At 39.7% G+C, this 26,547-nt stretch overlaps 1 long non-coding RNA gene across 1 annotated transcript; it reads right to left on the bottom strand.

Annotated features, from left to right (window-relative positions):
* Positions 1-1,113: 1,113 nt before the first annotated feature.
* On the bottom strand, positions 1,114-26,235 carry LOC140704806 (uncharacterized). The gene is made up of 3 exons (XR_013542375.1): positions 19,876-26,235; positions 8,177-8,274; positions 1,114-1,270 (listed from the first exon to the last, which is right to left on the bottom strand). It is a non-coding gene; the product is annotated as an uncharacterized LOC140704806 (long non-coding RNA).
* Between the last annotated feature and the right edge of the window lie 312 nt (positions 26,236-26,547).

Consider the following 26,547-nt stretch of genomic DNA (forward strand, 5'->3'; position numbering starts at 1 on the left):
TTTCTTGCGTGTTAGTGCTTACAATGGGAAAGACTGGGAAAATACGCTTCTGTGAAGGCTAAGATAAACATTCAAAGCAATTTAAGACTCTGATAGGAGATGCGCCAGGCCTGATAGGATGAGTGCTATGTCCTGTCAATTCCAACTTGAGAAGAGCTGGTTGGCTCTAATATTTATGAACTCTTTTGTACAAAGATGCCCAAGGCAAGTTGCAAGAATATGCTACAATTTGTGGTAAACATAGACAAATAATATTGGAAGCTTCTTTACCATGTTTCTGTTATGTGCTATCAAACTGGAAACAACTTTGTTGTTTAGTTGTTAAGTCATGTCCGACTCTTTGTGACCCCATGGACCAGAGCATGCCAGGTCCTCCTGTCTTCCACTGCCTCCCGGAGTTGTGTCAAATTCATGTTGGTAGCTTCGGTGACACTGTCCAACCATGTCATCCTCTGATGTCCCTTCTCCTCTTGCCATCACACTTTCCCAACATCAGGGTCTTCTCATGAGATGGCCAAAGTATTAGAGCCTCGTATTCAGGATCTGTCCTTCCAGTGAGCACTCAGTGTCAATTTACTTTGGAATGGATAGGTTTATTCTCCTTGCAGTCCAGGGGACTCTCAAGAGTCTCCTCCAGAACCACAATTCAAAAGCATCAATTCTTCAGTGGTCAGCCTTTATGGTCCTACTTATAACAACCCTAATAGGGCTCTCAAGGTAAGTGGTATATTTAAGGAGTTGCTTTACCAGTTCCACACTCTCAATGAGGTTCCATTGAGCAGGGATTCAGACCCATAACTTCCTGAGTCCTACTCCATCAGCATATCCACTACACCAGTGGTCCCCAACCTTGGGCCTCCAGATGTTCTTGGACTTCAACTCCCAGAAATCCTGGCCAGCAGAGGTGATGGTGAAGGCTTCTGGGAGTTGTGGTTCAAAAACATCTGGAGGCCCAAGGTTGGAGACCACTGCACTACACCACCCTGGGTATGTCTTCCTTACCCTAGTTTGACACCATTTATCTACTAAGACCAGGCGTTTTTTACTCCCAGTGGTCATGGGGGACTTGGGCAGAGGTTATTCCACTGTGTTTTGAGAGATCCTTTTACATTCCAATGCCAGGGATCTTTCTGCAAGGAAAGCTCTGTCGGTCAGCAGTGTCCTGTTGGCGAAGATTTCAGAGTCAAAACCTGAGACTGACAAGCAAGCCCCTGTGATGTCAAACAGCTGGTTGTAGAAATGGGCATGAAGGCAATTGGGGTGAATGGACCTAGAAACCAAAGAAAATACTATTAACCAGGTCATAGAACACCTCCGAGCTGCAACTGGTATGCACTCAGCAGCCTCAATGTTTGCCACTACAGTATTTCTACTAGGATTGATATTGCTACCACCTAGACCTCACATATAGCACTCATGTGGCACAGTGAGTTTCCCATGTCCTGTGCTGCTGGTAGGGCTTGCACACTGGGAAATTTCCCAGGCCCCACATCTCTGTGGCCTGTGCTTGTGCAGCAAAAAAGGCTTGTGAACCTTAGCACTCATACTCCCTTCTCTACCATGCCACCAGATAACACAAGGGTCCCAAGTATACACAATCATCCATCCTTTCCTCTGGCTTCCTGGCTTTTCGATAACACCAGTGATATACAAGTGCAACATGTATTCACACAGAGTCAGTGAGCTCTAGCACTCCACGGAGATGAACACTCGGGCTTTAAATCTAACTTTCTTATTCTTCAGTGTCCCTTGCTCTGATATTTGTTTCACGTCCTTGTGAAGCACTGCAATTATTGGAGGATTCAGGAAACAGTCTTTTAGACCAGTCAGTCCTAGTTTTACGCCAGTCAAATCCACCAAGCTATAATGAATTAAATTTGCAAATCCACCAGGAAAAGTTCCTTGCCATCACTTCTTTTCCCAGCCTCCATATTCATAATGAATATGTCACACTGTTGGCTGGAAAGACCCAAAGGTCATGGGGTGGGTGGGTCAGAATAGATCTGCTTCATTGCTTGATGACTACTGTTTCGAATCTAAGGCAACCTGAGCAGTGGCCATGGATAGACAAGTCTGAACTGGAAAATGCTGCATAAAACAGGTGTTTCTTTTTTTAAAGCCAGCTTTTCAACCTGAATAGTTATTCCGCATCTGGGATGGCCTTGCTGAGGTCAGGGACTCCACCTCTCTCTCTCCTCGGAAAGGAAATTGTAATAAAAGCCCCACTTCAAGTTCCTACCAGCTTTGTTTTCCTGAGAGTAACGGATGCAGAGCAGGGTCTCTCTGGAAAATGTCAACCATGCAGAATAAAGAATGTTCCTAAAGGAACGAAGGATATTCTAGAGTCTCAAGATACTTTGGAGTCTGTTTGCAGGACGATCAGGAGGTGAGTATTTATTTTGAAGATCCCAGTGATGAGCAATGGTTTAGAATATTAGGCCTGGGGAATCCAATGCAAATATCTGCATCTCTCTGAGACCCACCTATTTCACAAGCTAGTTTTTAGAGATAGGGCAGGACATAGAGGCAATAAAGCCAGCAAACAAATGTATTTTGCCTTTCCAGAGGATAAAGACAGAAACAGGTGGTGACTACAAAACATTGAAAGGAATACCAACAAAGGAAAGAAGGAAGGATATTAAACACTGATGGATATATCCTATAGTTAACCTCAGCTAGAACAGACCCAATGAATAACAGGACTTGTTGAGCCAGCTCTTACATAAGACTCATTGAATCAATGGCCAAAATCCTATTAGTTTTGCCTGCCACTGCAATGCAGTTGGTGTAAATCTCAGCAGCAAATTGCTGCTAGTTCAGTAATCAATGTAGGAATTTGTTGTTGCACGCTGAGTACATAACTTGGCACACAACGACAAACGCCGATTCTTTACTTGTGTCACTTCACCGCTGAGATATATTTCAGTTGCAATTCCATTGCACTGCCATAAAAAGTCAGTGGCAGTTTGGCGAATGAATCTACTCTTGTTGTCGACTAAGAACTGGAACTAGCCCTAAACTTTCTCCATAAGTGGACACTGTAAATAAGCAGTGTCATATCTTCTTTTAGTAGCTAGGTATTTCTCATTGTATTTTATTGTAGATCTTCCATTGGACTCTTACACTATACCTCTGAAGTCTTACATTACACCTTTGGGCTCTTTACATTCTACATTTTTAAAGTACACCTTCTGTCGGGTGCTTATATTTCAGAGGCCAATGGAAGCTGCTGACATTAACCTGCAAAGCTCTCAGTCACTGGGGAATCAGGCTACCCAAAATAAAACCTACATTTATGTATGCCTGCCGAAATCTTAACTTTGGCAGCTAGCTGAGTTGCAACTTTGGCAGTTTGATTTTTAGTGGTCTAAATAAGGGTATCACCTCTTCTACAGTTATATTGTGTAAAGAGTTATACAGCTATCTCTGTTGTGCTTTCTTGAAAACCTCTTAGCCATTTACCTTCAACCAACCCTACAAGAATCTCATTTGCTTCTGCAACAGCTTCTGGGATGTGAGAGGCACTCAGGCAAGACGTGTGCTGAGCGGTTTGTTTACCATAAATGCTACGGTTTTGGGAACTGGAGGAAGCGTTCACTTGAAAGGGTCCAGAAGTTTCCAGGTGAACAGCTGTGCAAAATAGCCTCTGGTTGTATTAAATAAACTGTTATAAGGGCATAGTTTATTTACTATTAAATGTCACCTATAAGGAGAGATATACAGTTGTGTTAAACAAAAGGCACCTGGCTATGAAGCCACTTGAATATTGATTTCCAGACATGAAATAAATTTTGTTTAAAGATCTTATTCATTGTCTACACCACAGTGATCACTGAGAAGGGCAAAATAAATACACTGAGAATCCACTAAAATAAATTGCAAAATTTATATGTGAGATTCATTCTAAAATTTTGATACGCATCACAAAGTACCATTGCCTGAGGCAAAAATACCTCAAACAAATTCTTTACTGAATTCACAGCACATTGACTATCTACTATTTCAACTAGACTGAAAAAAAAAATCCGGGGACGTTTTCTGAATTTCAGTTGGCCTTTGCTTTAACAAACTCACAAGAACATGGGCTTTTGAAGTAAAGAGAAAAATCTAATTGTCAACAACCATTTATTGAAATAGATTCTAAAGAAAGATTTTTTAATGGCTTGTAAATTATACCTATAGAAAGACATTTTTCCGCATGTTCAGTGCAATCTTACATATGTTTATTTAGAAATAATTCTCACTGGCCCAAACATACTCCCACTGATGCTGCCCTGCCTCTCCTGTCAGCCGACCGCTCAGCAGCTGAGTGGAGAGAATCATCTTCTAGCCTCTTCACCAGAGCAGTCGGCTGTGGGGAGAGACGGGGCAGTAAATGGCAGGACTACGTCTGCGATGGGCGTGATGTTGCCACTGTTGAATGTGTGTGCTGCAAGGAGCCCAGTGAGTGGACTAGACTGATTCTGAGGTGTAGGAATGGAACGCTATGGCACCTGTGGTGCCGGGCTTCATATTTGTATCCACCAGAATACAAATACAAAACTCCCATGTCTAATCAGGAACAATTAGAACCCATAGAAAACTAGGTCCTGGAGCAGGGAGTGGGAAACCTTTGACCAAGAGAGAAGGGGTCTAGTCTCAGCTTCCTATCAATTATTTTTTATTCCTCAGAACTAGGAAGTAACTATGTAATTACAAATAATAACCATTTGCCCAGTCATTAATTATTTCCTCAGTAACGAAGTATAACATCACTGTATTAGAACAGCAACTTAACAGTGAAGGGATGACTTCACTTCTTTTGTGCATCCAACTGCAGTTCAAGTTACTTTTGCAGTTACAGGTATGTGTACAAATGTACAAAAATGTATGAATTAGGGAGAAGAACACACAAAAATGAACATATTCCTGGAAATCACGTTCAAAAAGACATTTCATGTGGAAACATTGCTCAAACAAGACCTATGTACACAAAGAGAAAGCAACATTATAACCCCTTTGGGTTCCTTTGGAACCAATACTCTGGATGATGGGTAAAGCCTCCCCACCAATTTGGAGGGCATTAAGAACTTAACTTTAGAAGTAAACACTGTATCTGAGACTCTTAGCCTCACCCCCACCACTGAAGGGGGGAAAATACTTAGGTGCTCAAGCTCTAAGAAAATACAGCTGTTCCATGACCTACTGTTACAGACAGCTATGACATCACCTGCCCGTCACTGCTGAAGCTGTGTGTGTCATCTACCAATGGCGTGACGGAAGGTGGGACATAAGGGGTGGAGCTGTTGTATATAAGGGGAGTGAATGGTGTGAGAGATTCAGATAGGGCCAGATAGGGCTTTGAGATAGGGACGGTTAGGGCTTGGAGATACTGAGAGATAAGAACTGTGCTATATAGTGAGGGTCTGTGAGTGTGTGTGTGTGATTGTTATATTATTATGGTGATTAGAGTATCATTTATGTTCAAGTGATTTACCATTCCTTTTGTTTATACACAATAAACCTTAAGTTTTTATTTTGAAACCATACTTTGGCCTGAAGCTTTATTTGAGGGAATGGTTGGTGGCAGTGGAAATGAAGAGTGATTGAGTGTGATGAAACGGCCCCTTTGTGAGGTATAAGGTGGCTGTTACACCTACCAAGATCAGTGCTAGTCCTGAGAAGGAAAACTGTAATCAGGTAAAAGCAAACCTAAGGGGCTAGAGGTGAGAAAGGGGGCAAGTGAGCTAAAGAAAGACAGAAAAAGAGTAACCAAGAGAGAAGGAAGCTGAGTGGAAATCAAACTGAGAGATGCCCCCAATCCTTTAAAAAAAATTTTGTGGGGGCCTTTACAAATCTGGGACTGACGCTTTGCCACTTCTGATAATGGTTGACGAATGCAAATCATGTTGGCAAGGCTATCAGACTAGACCAGTTTTAAATCAGAAAGGTTCTAATTTTGAAAATCCTTGGTTTATGAGGAGAATATACTTGCCAATCTCTGGAGACTTCAAGGTTTTACCACCCCGCAGCTCCATTGCCTACCAATGTGTAGAGTGAAGAAAACAGATTTGAGACTTGAAAAAAATCTGGATCTAAGGAAAAGCAAGACTGGTGGATTCACCTTTTCAGGTAGCAGGCTTTGAGTGTCAGACTCATAAAGGGGTGGTTTTGAACTTCTGCACATTTAGCCATGCCTGTGGTCCTGAATAAGAATGTCAATTTTTTTTCTTCACTAATTCTTTGTCTTTATCAGCTGTGTGACTGGTACATACCACATGACTGGAGGAGGAAAAGGAGGAGGAACCAATGTCGGTATTTCTGCAGAAGTTAAAGCCACCAAAATTGACAACTATATAAGAGAACTAGACAGAATAGGAACACATGAATCCTACTGTGTTATGAGCAAAATCCTACTGGAGAATTTTTCTTGTGTTACTCGTACTCCTTCCTCAAACTTTCTTGAATGTTTCCACCAAGCAGGAAGCACATTACACGCCTTGAAATTTTCCTTTGGGCAACATTTTGGTGAAAGTTCTAACCAACATTCCTGGAAATAATGATTGTGTTTCATCTCAAGATTTGATTCTGTGGGCAAACAGAACCATTTTCCTCTGGGTTTCCTTTTTAATGCTCTGTGGAGATGCCATCTGGACCAGGAGCTTTGCCTGCTCTTTCACTGCATCCTGTGTTTCTGCATCTTCTAATTTTTGTTTTGCAAGAGAGCAGATTGGATCAACTCTTCAGCCTATTCGTCAGGCACTAGATTATGTGTCTTGTTACAGTTGCTGTCACCACTAAAACAGACCCATAAATATATTATGAAAAGTTGGCTTTTAAATAAATTAAAACTTTAATTTGTGAAATTCAATTGGGAAAATTCCCCCTGCTGTTTCTTAGTTTTGACAAACATGAGTCATGTTTGTTGGTTCATTCGTTTGTTTCTTCCTCTCCGATTTGCTAGATTGTGTGCTCATTTATTTTTCAATCTCCATTTTTTAAAGTATAAAGCAAAACCTTAGACTTCACAAAGAATTAAAACTGCCATAAGACCATGCAATATGAGATCTATTTAATTTTCTTATACTGTATTGTGCAGCAATATCAGGACATTTCATAGATAAAGAAACACAATATCATACATTTATAAACAACTGGAAATGAAGAATTGGATCTATAGTTATTAAAAAGAGTTGCCTTCTAACTAGAAAATCCACCTTGCCAAAAGATGTAGTAAACAGTCTTCTAGAATCTACCAAGGATACAAATTGGAGGGCGATCACACTGTTACCTAAGCTGGTTCTGCAAACAAATCAATTATAACCCTAAGCCACGTCCCCCAGACAAATTTAATGAAAGCAATTAGTCTGTTTTACCAGTGTGGATTGTCACTGACATAACTTGTAAATAAACAAAATGAGGCAATAATGGGATGGATTTGTCACTAACTATGCTAGGCAACAGTTATGTACTCCGCAATATTCCAACTCTACTTAGGACTAACAGTCTGATCTTGACTAAATTAGGAACCTCCTGCCTCAGGAATTTAGCTTATCTAATTTTGTATTGGTGTTGTGCCAGCTCTTCAACACTTTGCTTCTTGCTAATCTTTTTAAATGCCATGGCTATTTCATTTGAATATTATTTATTGGCTGGTTTTCAATTTGATTCTTCTTCTTCAGTTTGTAAGTCATGATTCCTCATAATCAATATTGTATTTGCTTCATGACATCAACTTCTGTCATTTTAAATCTCATGCTGTACATAATTTTGTTATTCACTTTGAATGCTTCTTTCAGGAGTGGAAAAGCAGGATAGAAACTCTAGTAAGAATAGAAAATTAAAATACAAATAGCCAGAGGAAAACCCACTACTGTTACTTCATATGGTCCTATCATCCTCTCAAATATTATAGTGAATATTTGTTATTCTGATGAAAGGCAAGAGTTTCAGTACTCCTTTTTCATACTTCACATGGAGGATCTATGGGGCAGCATGTTTTTTGTTGATGAAAGCTGATGATAAAATAATTCCCTCTGAATGAGCCTAGTCTTTTAAGAAAGCATTTAAGCTACAGACCACGCATAGTGTGAAAGGTGGTTCCCTAACTATTCATTGCTTTTAGAACATTTTGATAGTCTCAAAAATTGATCTCTCCTTAGCTATTTTTCACATCTTCATGAAAGTTCTTACTTACCTTCTTCTCCAGAGTTTAATCATGTAGCCAAATGAGTAGTGAGGGCATCCTGTTTACTTGCCAACCCTTCATTCCTTGGATTATCCATGTGGCTAACCCTGTAAAAAAAGAAGAGATCAATAGACAATAAGAAAATTATGAGGGAAAGAGTTGCAAAGATGGAGCAGCAGATAGAGGGTGGAGCAGTGAAGAGAATTACAGTGACCCAGACAGGGAAGAACCTTAATAAGTTCATAATCAAGCATTTTAACCAAATAATAATAATAATGTGTGTGCCTGGCTCACCACTTACCATTTTCAGCCACAACACACATAGGAAGGAAGGAAGGAAAGAAGGAATACTCAGAACAGTCATAAATTAATCATGCCACTGAGTAATGAATTTCACATGCTTATACATTCTATGGAACTTAATTTTCTTTGTCAGCTTAAGCCTGATGCCAACCAATTTCATCTAATGTTCTCACATTCTAATATTATGTTCTTTACTTTCATGCCGATTGTGATTTTATAGACCTCTGCACAGCCTCGAGTTTAGTCATTATTTGTCCTACGGGCCAAATCAACTTCTGCCACAAGTCCCAGAGCGCTGAATATAAGCTACAATTCTTTTTGAAATGTGCCACTTTGACAGCTGTTGTGTTATTAAAAAAAGTTATCTGGGAAACAAGAGGCCCTCCCCAATACTGATAAATGTTTCTTAGTTCTCCTAAAAGTGGCATTTCATTTTCCATGAAAAGCATTGCAGCGATCCGAAATGCTTTCCAAATGACCAAGTATATAAATCTAGCACAGATTATTCTAAAGTTGACATGGGCGAGAAGTTTGTTTCAGTTTGTTTTCAAGGGAATTTGCCAAAATTCAAAAATTTGTTCAGGTCGAGGAAAGAAAGAATTTGACATTAAAACAACAATATCAGCAACAGCTCTGAATGAGGGACAAACTGAAGCTAACAGATTTATCCAGTTGGTTCCAAGGCTTTGAATGCCTAGCTCTTAAATTTCCTGGTCACTGAACTGGGCTGCTCATCTTTAACAACTGTAGTCAGATACAACACAACTTTTTCCATGGCTTTGTCAATGTTCAGGCTGCCCTTTGCTACATAAAGCTTGGCTGCCTTTTTCCTGCTAGAACAGTGGGCATGATATTGAGCAGCAATATTGGGTCATTTCCTGCCATTTTGAGTTGTACATACATAAGCGCAATATCTCACATTCATACATACATAGACCTTTATTGGCATTTGATTACATTAAAAAGAAGTAAACAGGTTGCTAGGTAGAAAATGTAAGGGACAGGTTAGAACTAAAGTTGGGAGGGATGGGTGTTGCGGTTGCTCATAAGAATGGTTGACAAAAATTCCGCGATGAGATTGGTAGTGGTTGGGAGGGAATTACTAAGGAGGATTGGGAGGGGATCAGAGAGGGAGGGAGGGAGGGTTTGGAGAAGGGGCTTTAGTAGGGAAGATCTAAGGGTGGAGTGAGATGGGCAGCAAAGTAGGATGTGGGCTACTGTGTCTGGTTCACAGAGGCAGAATGTACATAGTCTGTTTGGTTGGGGGATGTTGGAGTATCTACCAAGATGATAGGCAGATGGGAAGATGTTTAAACGAGCGAGGAGGAAGGCCCTCCTTTTCCTTGGATCTGTCAGGTGAAAGAGGTAACTGGCTGGGCGGCCCAGTAAGGGGGGGAGCCCGAAATAGGATGGTGAACAAGTGGGATTGAGGTTTGATAAGAGGGTACGGGTTTCTTGTTCCAGTAATTTAGACTTAATGATAAGGTGGGCTTTAGGAAGGTCGAGGTCAGCCAGGATTTCAGGGGATAGGTCAAGGGTAGAAAGCTTGGCATCTACTAGTTTAAACCAGTTGGATATGTATCTCACATTCATAAACTGGAGTTTCTCTCTCTTTTTAAAAAAGAATTGCATGTCCTGGCTTTTTAAAATGGAAGTTTAAGTACACATACATTACACACAAATTCCAACAGCAACTTAGCTCAAACAGAATTACCCATTGCTAGAGATCCCCAGGTTTGTACATGATTCGCATTATGGTTACTGGGTGAAGAGAGAAGTGAGAACAGCTTGGGTGTGGCTCTCTCTGTGCCAAAATATTTTGAAGGGCTGTTTTGAACTTGGTGAAGCAAAGGTGTAAGCAATGCATTCAATGGAGAAACATACACACCCTTTTACCTCTCAAGTAAACTATCATTGCCATGCTTACTCCAAAGAATGTAGACTATCTTTTAATTTCCAAACTCTTTCTGTGGGGTTGGCAATCTGAGGAAGAAAAGCTATGTTGGACCAAAAGCTCTATTGACACATTGTGTTTGTGTTTTCCAAAAAATATCCCCTCAGCTTTTGAAATTTCTTAAAAGGGGGGGGGTAGGGCTCAGAGTTAGCAAAGATTAACAAGGTAAAAAATTATACAATGTAAAAGAAAGACATTGAAGAAAGATAGGAATAAAAAACAATTCAATACCACAGACCTCAATTAAGTGAAGCCTGAACTCTCACTCGAGCAAAAATGAGTAAACTGAGTCTATCTTACCATGCACATATACATCAGAAATGACTTGATGGCATTTTTGGAGGGTTTGTTTGTTTGTTAAATTACTCAACAATTGTACACCAACTAGATAGGTGGAATGATTTTTTCCACTAATAAAAAAGAGCATCACAACACATCTTAATTTACCCTCGAAGAAAACAGTCAGGTGCAGAGATTTATTATTATTATTATTGTCCCTGCAGAAGAAGAAAAAACAAGACTTTTCATGAACAGCATTAGGAATAAATGAAAATAAAAATAAAAATCCACCCAGTCCCCTGTGTTTTGCACAGGAGAACTTGTAGTTTACATAATAAAAAGGGTCTTTTAGGCACCCAAAGGAGATTATCTGTGCAAACCCCATTTCTATCAATTTTTTGTAATATAATTTTAAAAAATGCAAAAATTACAGAAAAAACTCTTATACAGTGGTGCCTCGGGTTACGATGTTAATTCATCCAGCAAAATCGCTGTAGAATGAAAACATCGTAATGCGAAAATAAAAAGCCCATTGAAACGCATTGAAACCCCTTCAATGCGTTCCAATGGGCTGGAAACTCACCGTCCAGCAAAGATCCTCCATAGGGCAGCCATTTTCGGTGCCTGCAGTGAAGAATCCGCCCCAGAAAACAGTGGGGAGCCATTTTATTTACCCAGTGGCCATTTTGAAACCGCCGATCAGCTGGAGGAAAATCGTCGTTTTGCGAAGAATCGGTTCCCGAAGCAGGGAACCGATCATCACAAAGCGAAAAAAAACCCATTCAGACCATCATTTTGCGATCGCAATTGCGATAGCAAAAAGATCGTCATAATGCAGTTTCGTCGTAATGTGGGGCAATCGTAAAACGGGGCACCACTGTATTCTCAAACATTCACATGGGAGAAAGAAATAAGTGAAGATTTTCCTCCTATCCTGGAGCAAGATGACAATAGCCTTCTATTCAAAAGACATTTGAGCTTATCTGTATAATGTTTTCTAGCTCTCCAAACATGAGGAATTTCACATTGTCCTTAAGGCAAGCTTCATCCTCCACTGCACACCTCAAGAAAAACACTAATGAAGGTTTTAAGCACTGAGAACAAATGGGAATAGTTCACTAATGGCCTATCCAGATGGTGTAATTTTTGCTTAGGGCATACATAGCAGTTACAACTAAGGACTGAGCTGACACAGCTTCCCTCGTTTTGTTCTCATGAACCATTGCTAGAAGGCTTTGAAAACACATGCACTTTGAGTCTATTTCATCCCTTTCGGTGCCACTTTCCTCTTTTTCCCCCATCACTCTCTTTAGCTACAAGCTAGCTGAATAGCTCAGTGTAGGAGGAGGATTTCTATGACATTTCTCATTTTCTCTGCAACCTACATTTAAGCAGGTTCAAACATGTTTATGAGTAATCTGGCTTTTCTCAACAGACTATTTGTAAACATGTTCAGACACACTCATACACTCAAACATAGGTTGCAGAAAATAATTTGACATGTCATAGAAATCTTTCTTCTAGTTCAGACCTGGGCAAAGTGCGGCCCGCGGACCACATACAGGCCCTGAGCTGCTCCAGTCCAGCCCAATACCGCAAAAAAAAAAAAAAAAACTCTTTAGTATTTGTGAAGATTAACAAGCTTAAAATAAAAACAATCATAACATCACCGTTTCATTTTATTTTTAAGTAAAGTTTGCTCGGCCCCCGAACACAGTTCAGATTTTTCATGTGCCCCCCCTATAGAAATTAATTGCCCACCCCTGCTCTAGCTCAGTGATTTAAGTATCTGGCCGCGGAGGTTGGGAGTTTGATTCTTCACTGTGCCTCCTGTGAGTACAGCCAGCCTGTGTGGCCTTGGGAAAGCTACACAGTCCCAGGGTGGCCCCCAGGAGAAGAGAAAGGTAAACCACTTCTGAGTTTATCCTGACATAAGCAGGACAGTCTAATTCTCTTGTGCCATGCAATGTATTCTTCCCTTGACTTTCTGCTCCTTCTCAAGCTCCCCAAAAGGTTGATTTACTGTTAGCACCACTCTGAAGGATGGATCTTGGTGTATGGCGGAAAAGAAGCCATTGGTATGTGTAAAGGCAGGCAGAGCTGGAGATTAGGTTTGTATGTCTTGCTGGAGAAGAAGGAAAATTAGGCTTGAGAATGTTCAAGATCTGAAAGTGGGGGGTAGGAAGTACTGATGCCATTGCTAATGTTCACCTCTTTACTTTCATTGCCTCTATGTATTTTTTTTTTTGCCTTTACTCTGACACAACCCTGATTCACTTGTTAAAGGAGCACAGGTGAGCAGCAACAAACAGGAGATGCCACAGAAAGATCCAGAGGGATAAATACACCCACATCTACAGGATCAGTATTCGCTGATTCACTTATCCATGGTATTAAAATATTAAAAGTATTGAAAAAAAATCCTAGAAATATATATTTCTAAAGGTGAAGTTACCAGAACTGGCCACTAGAGAGAGCCAGAGACCATATTATGTAGTGTTTGCTATTTAAATAGTGTTCACTATAATTTGTATTTTTCAGCATCTCTCCGTGTGTGTGTTCTTGGAACCGATCCCCTGTGGATATGGGGGCCCTACTGTACCCGACAATGTTGACACCTCAGTGATCTCTCTGTGTGTAATATTTTGGTCATTTCATGGCACTATGTCTGTTGTGATAACATAAAAGGCACTGGTAAATAAAATCATGTGAGGTCTCACAAATGGTCAGATGAAATGGTAGTTGAATTTGAAGAATTTGAAATAAAGAGAGATATTTGCAGGGCAATTGGTCTGGCTATGTCAAATACACTATTCTGAAGCAAAAGCAATTATTCATTAAATCATGCAGCATACCAAATATGCAAAATAGTATGAGTTAAACATGTTTACAAGTGTGCTAAATTCACCCAAATATGTTGTGTTTTTTTGTCCTGTCAAGTCAGAGCCAACATATAGTGCCCTTCATTGGGCTTTCAAAGTAAGTATGATTTTAAGGAGCGGCTTTACCATTGCCACAACCCAAGTGAGTTTCCATGGCTGGGCGGAGATTTCAACCCTTGTCTCCAGAGTCCTAAACTGCCACTCCGTCCACTACACCATTCTGGAAAGATAGCCATAAATATATTGAATCCTTATCTTCTAAGGTAGCAAAAAAGGCAGGCAATTTAAGAAAATGTCCCTCTGAGGCATTCTTCAAAATGAGAATTTGTCTGATTATTGAGGTACTGAGTTTCTTAGCTGCCCTGTGATCTACAATATCTGTGTGATAGACAGCTGAATTGAAGACAATTTGGAAAGAAGAAAATCTTACAATATAGGCACAGCTCAACAACACTGAAAAACAATCAAGTAACAATAGACAGCATAATGCCAGAAGCATACTATAACCTAACTGTGCACACAGTGCAATTATTTCTATATGAACATTCAAGTAAAAATGGCCATTCCTATATAGTGTAGAATGACCAAAGATTTCAACACAATTGCTAACATTATTTAGCCAATTTTTACTTTTCTATCTACAAGGTAGCATGGCTTTCTCAGTCCTGTACTTGTTCCAAATGTGTGAGTTTATATACTAAATGACATGTATTTAGTACTCTGTTCTCTTATGTCTTTGTTATTTCAGTTCTTGATGTTATTAATGAAGTGTAATGATTTCCTTTGCTTCATATATTAATTAAATACTTACCCCCAAAATTTGACCAAAAATGTAGACAATGGGCAATATTGCCGATCTCAGAAATGTGAGTAAATAAAAAGGTAAAGGTAAAGGTTCCCCTTGACAATTTTTGTCCAGTCGTGTTCGACTCTACGGGGCGGTGTTCATCCCCGTTTCCAAGCCATAGAGCCAGCGTTTTGTCCGAAGACAATCTTCCGTGGTCACATGGCCAGTGCGACTTAGACACGGAACTCTGTTACCTTCCCACCGAGGTGGTCCCTATTTATCTACTTGCATTTGCATGCTTTCGAACCGCTAGGTTGGCGGGAGCTGGGACAAGCGACAGGCACTCACTCCGTCACGTGGATTCGATCTTACGACTGCTTGGTCTTCTGACCCTGCAGCACAGGCATCTGTGGTTTAGCCCACAGCGCCACCACATCCCTGTGAGTAAATACTTAAGGCTAAATAGACTCAAATCAGTAATAGATCTTTACAACATGTTTAAGTGAAGTGACTCCTAAGAATATTGTGGCCAAAATCCTGTTTACCTTATGCCTGTGAAAGGGTGATGATCTCACAGGCATAGGGAGATCTTCAGTAATAAAAGGCCATGGGAATATTACTAGTACTAATATCAGCACTACTATAATATGCAGGTTTTACTGGTTACTCTACTGTGGTGTTCTTTATGGCTCTTACTACACATAATAATACTTACGATGGACAGGATTATCTTTTACAGTTTGTCTCAAGTTTGCGTTCATCTCTGTTTCTTAAATTCATTACATCCAATTTCCAGTTAAGTGTCTGACTGATGCCAGAGGCTTCTGAATAATGTAAAAAACAACCCCTATTCAGGCTTTTCTCTCATAGATAGAATTATCATTTTTAGAGAATTAGATTAGATTAGACTAGATATTGGAGCAACAGAATCACCCTCCTAGCCCTTATCCTCTCTGTTGTTGCCTTCTCTATGTGGACAATGATGTGCCTGCAGAGATGCTGCCACTCATGTTTAAGCTATACATGAAACGAAGAACTGATTTCCTGGGATTCCTGTAGAGCCTAGGGAAGTATCTTTTTTATTTTATTTTGGTTTTGAACTCCAATTACTGAAATACTTCAAGACTCCCTAAGTAGAATTTGGAGGGTTTTAGTGTACAGACCTACACTCACCCACATTTCACTCGAATCAGGGTCTGTCTACAAGGCTGCATGGCTTTCTCGGTCCTGTACCTGTTAGCATTTGGAAAAAGAAGCTGCCATGGTGCATTCTGGGAGCTGAAGTCTTGCTGCCCTTTAGGCTGTGTAGTGATTGATGTCTGAAGAGCTATAATTCTCAGAAAGCATTGTGTTTCGCAATGATATCTCTAATTAATGGCAATTCACTTCCAAAAGTTATGCCTGTAGCATAACTGTGCAACAGGATTTCAGCCAATGTTAGCTAACGGTTAGAGCCATGAACTGGGCTTAGGGCATCTATGTTCTACTCCCCAAAGGCCACTGGCTGAGATTGGACCAATCAGCCTCTCTTAGACTGAGCACACAGGATTATTGTAAGCATAAAGCAAGGAGGAAAAGAATTGGACACACTGTCTTTTATTTCTTGGGAGAGAGGTAGGATGTACATAAAAGGTAAAGGTTCCCCTTGACAATTTTTGTCCAGTCATGTTCGACTCTAGGGGGCGGTGCTCATCCCCGTTTCCAAGCCATAGAGCCAGCGTTTGTCTGAAGACAATCTTCCGTGGTCACATGGCCAGTGCGACTTAGACACGGAATGCTGTTACCTTCCCACTGAGGGGGTCCCTATTTATCTACTCACATTTGCATGCTTTCTTTTTTTTAAGTTTATTTTATAACACATATAGACGTACAAAACAGACAAAACACACACAAAACAAGCAAAAACATATAGGTGGGATGGAGACATTTCCATACAATATTATCCATTATATAAATCTGATTGCATCAACCTTATTGCTCTTAAAATTTAGTTCAATATAAACCATCCTAAAGTTATAATAATTCTAGTGATTGATTTTTTAATAGATTCTTTCTCTTGCATTCTTAGCTAACCAATTATATCTCAGGATATCAATGCTTTACAATCATGAGAAATCAACATTCCAAAAAACCAAATGATATATTTATCTAACCTTAACTGCATAATCATATTATAATTCATATATGCTTAATATCTCTATGTGAGTGCCTTATAATTAATAATCTCCAATATTGTGTTCACTCTAATATACATCTATGCATACATATATTTCATATCAATGTTTCAAATGTTATTTGCATTTTAGAAGACAAATATATATATAACCTTATTGTCTTATCATATTACAATTCATGTATACTTTATTTCTCTAAGTGTCCTACTATCAACAATTTCTGATATTATATTCATCATAGACATTTCAGATTACATAGTTAGAAATTCTTAATTACCATTTGAATCCAAACATAGTCAGAATTGCTTACAGTATATAAACCACATCAATTTTATGTATAAATGTGTGCCTCTCAATCCATAATTTCTATTGTTATATTCAGCAAGTAACATTCCCCCTTTTTTAATTTATATATCTTAGCTCCATACATAGGCCAGGAATCCCAAATCACTTATAGCATTATAAACCTAAAATTAAATTCTTGCATCCTTTTTACTAGTTTTAAAATGCCATCTATAGAACTTCTTTAAGCCATTTTCTCTCTGATTTGCTAAGTTTATTCCTCTATCAATCATATTCTGCCTTTGAAGCCAATCAATATCTAGTCTGTAATCAACATTTTGTTGCCCTTTCAGCTTCGCCTTCCTACTTCTCTGTTTTGAACATTCTCCCATCGGATTAGAATCTATTTTTGGGGTGATCTTCTCTTTTGGACACATCTTTTTCATCCACCTGCTCCTCTCTCTCACCATACAAATTAATTTTTCTGGCCTCCTTTTTGGGGGTTTCACCCTCCTTTCTAATGGCTGCCTCCATTTTGATGAGCTCGTCTGACGTCTCCCGATGCTCTACTTTTCCATTCAAACCTGAAAACAATGTCTTAAGTTCAGAGATCTGGGTCGCAATGCAATTCACAATATTAATTTGCATCTCTTGCAAGGCATCGATTAGGTGTTCCGTTAGGTCCTCCTCCATTGTAAAGTTTATGGGCAAAAGGTGCTTTCTGATTCCTAAATATAAGTCTCACATAAATAAACGTTCCCTGTTGTAGAGAGAATAGCCACCAATCGGCTTGTTTATTCTTTCTTCCAGCCAAGAGCCATAAAATAATTAACTAATAAAAGTCAATTGCTCAGTACAGCTCATGATTTATTATGTTAGCTCAGATTTCAACTTTCACAAGCAGCTTCAATTGTAGATCCAGCCAAAATAAAAGTCCATTTAGTTTATAATCCACCTCTCGCAGCACAGTTCATGATCACTTAAGTTTCTCACCTCCTTATACATCTTGTTTTCTATTATGAAAGTTATTCCATCTATCAGAGGACAGAGGATAGAAAGAAAAAGTGTCTGGGTCTGTGTCTTTATCTGGTTTCTGTTTCTATTTCAGGTGTGACACAATAATAATGTACCGATGTGTCTGGGTTTAAAAGCTTATTTGCCGCTTCAAAGATTACACTATCTTCTTTAAAATCAGCATCTTAAGTTTATTTTGTACTTCCTGAAGCTGTGTTGAGATCAATTAGTCCCTGTTCATGCAGTCAGGTGTAAATCTTCGTGCCTCCCTCCTGCCCGCGGAGCTTCACAGCTAAGACGACATTAGAAAATGGAGTCGGAGGAATCCTCTGTCTGGAGAAAAAGAAAGGCCTGGGTGGGGAATCGCTCATCCACTCCCCCAGGATATCTCAGCTCTCCAACCACTCAGGGTGGCCTCTTCTAGCCCTCCCATGCTCCCAATTTCTTGGGGGATGTCTGGATTCACGGCATGCAACAGGTTTCTGGGGAGTCCAATTTTCCTGCTGCTTTGCTGTTTCTAGCTCCACCCCTCCTCCTATTTGCATGCTTTCGAACCGCTAGGTTGGCGGTGAGCTGGGACAAGCGATGGGCGTTCACTCTGTCATGTGGATTCAATCTTACAGCTGAAGATCTACAGACCTTACAGCACAGAGGCTTCTGCGGTTTAACCCGCAGCGCCACCATGTCCCTAGGATGTACATGTAACAAATAAATAAATTAAGATATTATACAGTTGGCCCAAGAACCTATACACATATTCTATGCCCTTTTTTGGAATATAAACATTTTATTCATTTGCCTAATATACACATTTCAATAGAGAAATTAACATCCAAGTTTTCTGCACGTCATTTTCATTGCCATAATGCTGGTCTGTGCACTTTCTCCACTAATATACACATTTTGTATGCACCTTTCCCAATATATACATTTTTGTCTGCATTATCCACACCCATGTGCATGAGGAGGGGTCATGGTGAATTGCATCACAAAGATTTTGAGCAGTACCATACCAAAAGATGACTGAATTTCTAATTTGTATGTTGGTTCACCAAGTGCAAAGGTGTTCTTGTCAAAATTTTAACTACGTAAGTGAAACCTTGCCTCTTCTCTGTTTTATTTGAGGGTTTATTTTTCTGCAGTCAGCTTGCGCTGAGCCAAAGTTCAGTGGGGAATGGGGCTGCAACGATGCACTACAGATGGTCATCCTAGCAATGGCAGGGCTTTGCCCCCAGACAAATACACACATTATATGGCACTGAGAAATTAATGCTCTAATTGCTGGATTAAGCCCAGACAAGCACCCCAATAAGAGGTTTTAATAGGCTTTTTAACTGCCTCCGAAGGGCCCTAAAATAACTTCCTCATTTGCCTGTGTTATCTCAGTGGTGATATTAACATTTATGGACTGTTGCTGATGAAGATGTGGTTGGCTAAAGTAGAGCAGCGATAGCCAAGAAAAGGGGCAGGAAGGTTTTTTTCTCCCCACATAAACATGGAATATTACTGACACACTTCTTAACCTCTAAACATTCTCAGTGATATCATGACACTTTGAATTTCGTGGTTGCTAAGATGTCTATTTTAGTGGTGCAGATCTATCAGCAAGCTGACAGGAAAGAAGAAAGTCAGAAAATCTGGAGCTCTCAGGTGATGGTAGAAATGTACAAGAAAATTTGTTTTGTTACCATTCAGCAGCCATAAATTCAATCCAACAAAACCAGTTTTCCTTTAGCCTAAAAGCCCAGTTTATTGAAGTCATTGCATAATATCACTCTAAATCTGAACCAAAGTGTCAAATAGTTTTCTTATCAATCACATACATACTCTGTAGCTTATTATTCTACTGTCTGACACAGATACCCTCGACATAATCTTCCTTCTTTTCTCATCCTTGGGAGAAACACAGAATTAACAGAAATCTTCGAACTTCAGTTTCAACTACAGATAGAAAAACCTGTCATATTTGCCTTTTCAAAATGTCACAAGCCTTATTCAGGCCTGATAGAATCTCGTGGTTTGAACATACTCACCACAAGCTGTCCCTCTTTTTGCCTCTTCCTGCCTTGATCATTGCCAGGTCTGAAAAAGAAAGGTTGCTGGCTGCTTCATCTGATCCCTGTGTGATCAAGAACCTAGATTCCCTGTGGTTTTTGCTCATATGGAAACTCTCCACATCAGCAGAAACCTCTCATCTTCAGGCTTGGCTTCTGATGAAAACCACAAGGAAATGGAAACAGGCCAAGAAAATGCTGTTAATTGGAGCTGCTATTGGGAGCATTCCAACACTGGGGGTGGTTCTGCCACAGAGCTCTCCAAATGTGAAAAACACACACAAATGTACTGCACTGTATTCTATAGAATAACACATATGACAAAGGTGCATTTTTGGAAAAATATGCATGGAAAAAAGCACAAATTTTATTTCAATGTGAGAAGAACAGAGACTCAAACTAATATGGAGATAAGTTAGAACAAAGAAAAAAGTGCAAAATGTGGTTCTCAGAGAAATACACACAAAAAATGTATATATTAGGGGAATATGTTCACAAAAATGTAGAGATTCATGGGGGAAAATAGAGCATTATTATAACAAGGAAAATTGCATGCTCATACCATTTTGTGTAATAATTACAATAACTATGTCTGCAAATTGACTCCTTTTAAGGAGTAAGGTGGGGTAAAATATTTTAAATACATTTTAAATATTAATATATTCAGGAAAGGACACACACAGGAAATATATGAATTTTCATGCTAGTGTTTTTATGCAAGCAAGTCATAAACTGATGAATCACAAAATAACTTGGATGAAGGAGTAGACAAACACTGTGTAGTGTTTTCCAGACCCTTTACCATCTTGCAGAATATATGGTGTGGTGCTACATTTATCAGACCAACCACATAGGCACAAAAGTATAGTGGTGCCTTGCAAGACGAATGCCTCGCAGGATGAAAAATTCGCAAGACAAATGGTTTTGGCGATGGAGTTGATGGCTCACAAGATGACTCTTCCTATGGCCGTGCTTCGGAAGATGAATATTTTCTGTTAGAAAACTTCAGCCTTACTTGTTCACTTTAAAATGTGAAATGTAAAAAGTTTCTGTACTGTTGGTTTCTGCATGTTTACATGCATTGAAAATGCACTTTCTAAAGAGTTTTGCACAATCCAAGGACTGTTAGTGACTGTTTCTGTTCAGTTTCAGTGAAGGCTGATGTTCCTGCCTCATGTTTGCTGATTTTTAAATGTTTTTCTATGATGTTTAAAAAGTTAAAGTTTTTTGATTGAATTTTTTAAAATCATCTGCACAATATGTATGGCTTTAAAGAGCACCTAATAAAATATTTGTGAACCAAATTTGACTTTGTTCTGACTTTTATTGCCCATAGGAATGCATTAATTAGATTTCAATCCATTCCTATGGGGAAATGTTTCGCAAGATGAATTATTCACAAGACAACTTTAAACATGGAATGAATTATATTCGTCTGTGAAGCACCACTGTATCCATGCATGCTTTCAATGTAGCACCACAATATGGTTTCTGCAAGATGAGTAAAAAGGTTTGGGAAAACAAGCCACATGAGAAATGAGGAGTTGGCTATGTTTGGCCTAGAGAAGAACGAGACGTTGTATGATAGCTATCTTAAAATATTTGAAGAGCTTTCTTGTAGAAGATGGAACAAGTTTGTCTTTTGCAACCCCAGAGGTCAAGACTTCCGTTAAGGGATTCATATCACAAGAAAAGCGATTCCAACTACATATTAGGAAGAACAGTGAGGAAAGAACTCCTTCGCTGTTGATTTTAAACAGAAATCACATCCATCTCAATTGGTTTTGCTGTGGTTTATCTATGAATATCAGGAAATGATACTCTGGCTCCCTTCTGACTCTACAGTTCTTGATGCTCTGATTCTGTGAATGACTAAATAGAAAATGGGAAAAGTGAGAAAGCTAGAGAAACTTAGCACATTCATCTGTCCTTACTTAAAAGGCAAGTCCCTCTAAGTAAATGGGGAGGATTTCCAAATAACAACTTTACTATATGTGGCATTAGACAAGCATTGACACAGGTTCCTTTCCAACATGCATCATAAACTTCAGAATAAGACGTTGCTGCTTGAATTTCATCTTCAATCAACCAACAGCATTGGGCTTGATGAGAGACAGAACCACATGGGATCACCATTTCTGAAAAATGGGCATGAAGTTTAACCTGAGCTCTTTTAAATATAAACAGGGCATCTGTGCTCAATGCTAGAACATCATCATTTCAAGTGATATGCTGGTGATAGCGTAAAACCTTATTATTCCTTTCACCTTAGCTAAATTACCCTGAAGCCCACCAACATGTGTTCTTCTTAAACACCTCTAAAAAAATACTACAGAGCTTGGCTAGTGTACTGAGAGAAAACCCTTTCCAATAAAAGAGAATTTAGAATAACAGGAACAATGATTTGGAAAGGGGCTATAAGGCTATCGATTCCAACCCCCTGCTCAATGCAGGAATCCAAATCAAAGCAGAACTGACAGATGGTCATCCAATTTTCTCTTGAATGCCTTCAGCACTGGAACACTCACCACCTTCCGAGGTAATTAGCTGCATTGTTGTAATTTATCTATCAAACATATTTACAGGTTTGAATATCTTATATAACAGAACTGGACTAAATGTTATTGTCACCATAGTATTCACCCACAGCCCTATTCAACAGTTCAGTACAAGGACAAGCTGAATGTATGAAGGGGGGGAAGGCCAGCCCTTAGAGCCCGCTTGTGTGGCCTTGGGCAAGCTGTCCAATCCCAAGGCAACCCCAGAAGAAGGGAATGGTAAACTACAGTGGTGCCTCGCAAGACAAATTTAATTCGTTCCCCGGTTAATGTTGTCTTGCAAAAAATACATCTTGCGAAACGCGTTTTCCCGTAGGAATGAATTGAAATCTAATTAAGGCATTCCTATGGGCAAAAAAAGTCAGAACAAAGTCAAATTTGGTTTACAAAGGGATTATTAAGTGCTCTTTAAAGCCATACATATTGTGCAGATGATTTTAAAAAAATTCAGTAAAAAAACTTTAACTTTTTAAACATCATAGAAAAACATTTAAAAATCAGCAAACATGAGCCAGGAAAAAAAAACCAAAAACATTCATCCTGTGAAGTACAGCCATAGGAACATTTGTCTTGCAAGTCATCAACCCCATTTGCCAAAACCATTTGCCTTGCAAGTGTTTTGTCCTGCAAGGCATTTGTCTTGCGAGGCACCACTGCACTTCTAAGTATTCTTTACCTGGAAAACCCTGAAAAGGGTTGCCATAAGTCATAATGGACTTGACAGCACATGATGACGACCACCTCCCTTGTCACTCTTTTTCATACAGAGAGAGAGAGTTTGAAATCAGATCCTCTACACTGCACTTGAGAACCCAGTTTTTCAAGGTCCTCAATCATGTCTCGAGTTCCCATACTCAGCAAATGCTTCTGTTCAGTCTCTCTCCATGACAACTGTGGATAATGGTTCAGTGGCAGTTTATTCCTTTTCACATACTCAGATTAATCCTTTCTTGAGAGCCTGAATAGGGTTCCTCTCCATGATAATTTCTACCCCACTTCAGCCTACTTGATTTAGTTGAACTCATTATCTCTTCAAGAAAACACTTTCAAAAGGTAACCATGCCTGTTTGTTCATCTGCTAGGTATTTATCTGGCTGGAAGCAGCTTGCTTCCCATGTCTTCTCATCCCCTTTCCATGAGTTTTCTTATTTCCAAGAGCTGAAAACTCTTCTTCTATTTCAACCACCAAAGATGTTTTTATTATTATTTCTATCTGGAATATTGCAACAGTCTCTGAATTTCATTTTGCTATTGTAAATGGGATTATTGATTTAATGGGGAACACTAAAACCACTTTGACTTAGAGTCTTGCTCCTGCGGCACATAATGCTGAAACATTTTGGAGGCATGACTGGTATTCATTAATCAATTCCCCTCCCCCTGTTTTCACTTCATTGTTAAAAGTGTTAGAGAAGCAATCTGTTGAAAAGAAACATATTGGATTCCCATTTAGTATATACATATCATGCAGCATTGTGATGATCATGAATTTGGAAGAAATGAAAAGCTTTATAGCTGCCACAGGAACTGAGAGGGAACCAACCTTGTTCGCCAATGAATAAAACACAACAATACACCCACAAGACACACTGATCACTCATCTCCTGAATAGGACAAATGCCTGTCTCACAGCCATAAATACTCCACTCCCAAGCAAACTACACCAAAGCACTGAGTGCTGTCCTCTGAAGATGCCGGCCACAGAGACTGGCGAAACGTCAGGAAGAACAATCTTCAGAACACGGCCAAGGAGCCTCAAAAACCCACAACAACCATTAGAACCCGGCTGTGAAAGCCTTCACGAATACAAAGAATAAAAGACCCTTTATTCTGCAAGAGACAGCCAACATCCGTAACTGTTAGGGTGGCCACATTTCCTCTTTGCCAGGGGGCTGTCCTCTTTGAGAAGCTATCCTGTATTTGAAGGGCTTTCCAGGTGGTGAAAAGATGAAGAATCATAAGGAGGGAGATCAAGAATCTTGAAGCTATGCAATTTATTGTGAGCACCATGACAAATCTGGGCATGTGTCTTTCCTAGGCACTTTCTTCTACTCTGGTGAAATACATTATCTTTTGTTTTAAAAAAGAATCTCTAATGCATTTAGGCATATAACATTAGCACATGTGCTTTTATGCAAATCCATATCCTCTTGTGCTCTCTCTGTGCTGTAAGCAGTCACACTTCTAGCTATCAACTTAACCAGGCTTCTCCAGGCGTTGCAGTGCAAGAACTGACCCTTACAAACCATGCACTCTTTCTCTTTCTCTGCAAGAAGATATTGGCCGTGACCTATGCTGGAAGCTACGCTTCCATTTTCACTGACTGAACTCCTATTCCGACAGTGCACCAAGTTCTTGTCAGTACCGTAGTTCCAAAATTAAATGCTTTTATTAAATTTTAGGACTACCCACAAGAACTCAGTGCATAACTGAAAGAAGATGAATCATCATTGAAAACTCACTGGGGTTTTGGTTCTGTATTCTAAATGGTCCAATAAAAGTATCACCTGCTCCTGAATTTGTCCTGTTTGGTGGACCACACAGCCTTTCCCTGGTTTTTACTGAAATCCTGTTGTTTAGCATAGTAAGCCTACTGAATCAGGAAGTAAGATGCAACTAGAGTAGGTCCATCTGAATCAATGGGATTAGCAGAGGAATTGACTCACCAAATCCCCATTGACTCTGTAGGCCTTCTGTTGTGCAATTGATCATGCTAAGCAAAAGGATTTCTGTCATTGTTTTCTAGAGTAATGTGTGCATCAAAGAGAGGAGGGAAGAGAACTCCCTTTGTAGCACCATCTGAGATCTAAAGGTTTTGAGTACACTTGGGAAGCCATTAAAATTTAACTTAAAGGATGTGCCAAACCTTCAGCTTCCTGTTCACAGCTATTCCTCTGCCAGCACAAAGTAACCTCACACACTGAAGCGTGTTGATGTACAGCAGCTGCTACACAATACTTGCAAGATTGGGTTATCTAACCTGTCAGTTTCCCTATTTGTTTGTAAATCAGTTCTGTTCCTAATATTAGCATTTACTATCCTTCCTCATTTAAAGTCACAGATTTTAGAAGGTGTGGGAAATTTTTAAGCAACAACGTGTATGCATGTTTTATTTATTTTGTATATAAAAATTAATTCCAACTCTACCTTTTGGCCTGAGAAATGCCCTTCTTTCACATTCTTTGGAATATATGCAGCCTTTCAAGTTCAGGAGAGAGTGGAATAATGAATACAAAGGCGCATTTCCTCATGAAAACATGTTCTTCGATGTGGGGCTGTTTTGAAACTTGACTATTGCTCAGACTTTGTCCACATTTGACCCTGCTAATTGATCAGTGGGACAACATGCTATTTTACAGGAATGTTATATTTTTACCCTGATTTGTATCATACTGAAAACAAACACTGTTGACAGGTTTTAAACCAGCAGACAGCACAAGGCTGCATAGCTTCATTTGGAACTAGGAATCTTTTGAGTTTATTTATTTGAAATTTTATTTTCACATTTATACTGACTGGACAGCTCAGTGGTTTAGATATCTGGCTAAGGAGCCAGAGGTTGGGAGTTTGGTTTGCCGCTGTGCCTCTTCCGAGTAGACCCAGCTTGTGTGGCCACGGGCAAGCTCCACAGTCCTAGGGCAAACACAGAAAAAGGGAATGATAAACCACTTCTGAGTATTCTTTACTAGGGAACCCCTGAAAAAGTTTGCCAAAAATCAGAGTTGATTTGACAACACAGGATGATGATTACAAACATTTATAGCCTCCCCTATATCATGGGGTCTCAGAGCAAGTTACAGACTAATTGTTACAGTTCAAGACTCACCAGGGGCAAGAGCACTAGGTCCCAGTCCACCACACAGAGTATCAACTCCAAAGGCACACACTGCACAGCTGGCCATGACCAAGCAGAGGCAGGAACAGAGGGCTGGAAGAACAGAGCTGGAACAAGATGCAGGAGGTGAGCAGAGGCCAAGGCAGGAACAGGAGCAAGTGCAGGAATATTGGAGTCAAGATGGAGGTGGCAAGCAGGGACCAAGGCAGGAACAGATGCAGGAATACTGGAACACAGGGGCAGTAAACACAGCACAAC

The sequence above is a fragment of the Pogona vitticeps genome, chromosome 2 (assembly GCF_051106095.1).
Source record: "Pogona vitticeps strain Pit_001003342236 chromosome 2, PviZW2.1, whole genome shotgun sequence".
In the NCBI taxonomy this organism is placed as follows: Eukaryota; Metazoa; Chordata; class Lepidosauria; order Squamata; family Agamidae; genus Pogona; species Pogona vitticeps.